Here is a 2,544-nt window from a genome sequence, read left to right on the forward strand (position 1 = left end):
AATTTTATGCGCACACCGTACAATCCCAATTCGATATTTAGTTAGTAACTCAATCACTTACCTCGTTCATGCACAATTTATTTCCACAACCGAATGTGGCACACATAGTGCTTATTATGTTCGCACACATAGAGCTATAGCAAATCGCACACATAGTGCTATAGTAAATCGCACACATAGTGCCATAGTAAATCGCACACATAGTGCCATAGTAAATCGCACACATAGTGCCATAGTAAATCGCACACATAGTGCCATAGTAAATCGCACACATAGTGCCATAGTAAATCGCACACATAGTGCCATAGTAAATCACACACATAGTGCCATAGTAAATCGCACACATAGTGCCATAGTGAATCGCACACATAGTGCATTTGAGATAGCCTCATGCCTCAACCTTCCAATCGGCACACATAGTGCCACATAGTCTTTGCACACATTGTGCCTTATGTCAATTCATCATGGTAAAGCAATTTACTAAATTCAAATTGTACATATAATCATATTAATAAATAGGAGAATCACTCAAAAATATCTATCCAAGGAGTTCTCACAACAAGTGCTTAAAGACTTACCTTGCGTTGAGTATAACAGTTCGACCCGGCTACTCGATGTCCTTGGCTTTGCCCTTGCTTGTTTCTCCTTCTTTAACTTCTCGGGCTTAATAGATAAATAAACTAGTTTAATCATCTTGCTATACATTTATAGTTCAATTACACATGCATATGTATATTTGTATATTCGGCAACCCCTCTTACTAATTACTCATTTAGTCGATTATACACATGATTAAAGGTAACATCATGAATGGGCATACTTATATATATATATATATATATACACATACCCGATTGTGCACAAAAAAGATTTGACTCAACCTCACCTATGTACTCCTTTGATGGCGAATATATATATATGTATAGTGTCATCTATAACATCATCTAAACACCTAAATTCTTCTAATGCACACTTGACCAACCTTTTTTTTTTTTCCAATCTAGCATAGCTTCACCTCCATTTGTGATATCATATAAATTTGCACGTTGCTACATTTCTTAGGTTCAACATCTCTATGCCCATTATGGCCACTTCCCTAACCCAATTCTAAATATCGGCAACATCCCCTTTCAACTATGTTACCCGAATACTCCTCCCCTTCTTAGTCCCAACTTCGGCACCTCCAACAAAATGACTAACATCTTCACTTTCATGCTAACATAACAAGCAACTTAGTTCATCCACACAACTAACATGTCAATAGCATCAAGGTATCTACTAATTTTTTTTTGTCAAATCCCAACTCTCCAACAACCCCAAATCCCACCATGCGTTAGATAGAATTTAAACTAACAACCAACAATACACATGAATTTAAAGGAATAACTCCAACATACCTCAACTTGGATACTAGTATGGCCGACTTCTCCAAAGCTTTTCTCTTTTCCCTTCACTTGGTTTTTCGGCTAAGAGGTAGCAAGGATGAACACCTATTTTTTTGTTCATTTTCCTATCATTAATCTTTATTTCCTCTATTTTAATATCTTACCAACATTAAATAATTATAACAACATGATCTTGGAAAGATGAAGCCATGCTTGGCCGGCCACTCAACTTAGTTTGGGGCATTTTGACATGCAAACCCAACTTTTCATAATTCCATACTATTTGGTCCTCACTTATTTACCTATCAAATTTTCTAAGTCTCTCAACTAAATCCTTTCGAGCAAGATTCACATTCCTAAGATAAAAATTGAATCACCAAATTTTTATACTAGTACTACCACACATATAAGGTATGCAAATAAAATTTTAACTAAATTTTATGACTCGGTTTTGTGGTCCCGAAACCACATCCCGACTAGGGTCAAATTAGGGCTGTTACACCAAGGAATTTCGAGCTCAATCAAAAAATTTTACACGAAGCACACAGTGGTTGTTTATCTATACATCCTAGGAGTACAAAAATGTATAATGATTTGAAACAATTGTATTGGTGGTCAAGCATGAAACGAGACATTTCAAAGTTTTTGTCAAGATGCTTGGTTTGTCAACAATTTAAAGCCGAACATCAAGTGCCTTCAGAATTACTGTAGCCTATGTTGATACCAGAGTGGAAATGGGATAGAGTTACGATGGATTTCGTATCGGGTTTACCCCTGTCTTCGAAAAAGAAAGATGTTATTTAGGTTGTCATTGATCGACTGACGAAGTCTGCACATTTCATTTTGGTACGTATAGAATTTTCACTTGATAGATTAGCTGAGTTGTACATCTCTGAGATCGTTAGATTGCACGGGGTGCCAGTTTCTATTATTTCAGATAGAGATCCGAGATTTACATCGCGATTTTGGAAGAAATTGCAAGAAGCTTTGGTTACACGGTTGCAATTTAGTACTGCATTTCATCGCAAACTAACTGTCAGTTTGAGAGAGTAATTTAGATTCTCGAAAATATGTTTCATTATTGTGTGTTAGAGTTTGAAGGAAATTGGGAGAAATATCTACCATTGGTTGAATTCGCGTATAGCAATAGTTTTCAATC

The sequence above is a fragment of the Gossypium arboreum genome, chromosome 7 (assembly GCF_025698485.1).
Source record: "Gossypium arboreum isolate Shixiya-1 chromosome 7, ASM2569848v2, whole genome shotgun sequence".
Classification (NCBI taxonomy): domain Eukaryota; kingdom Viridiplantae; phylum Streptophyta; class Magnoliopsida; order Malvales; family Malvaceae; genus Gossypium; species Gossypium arboreum.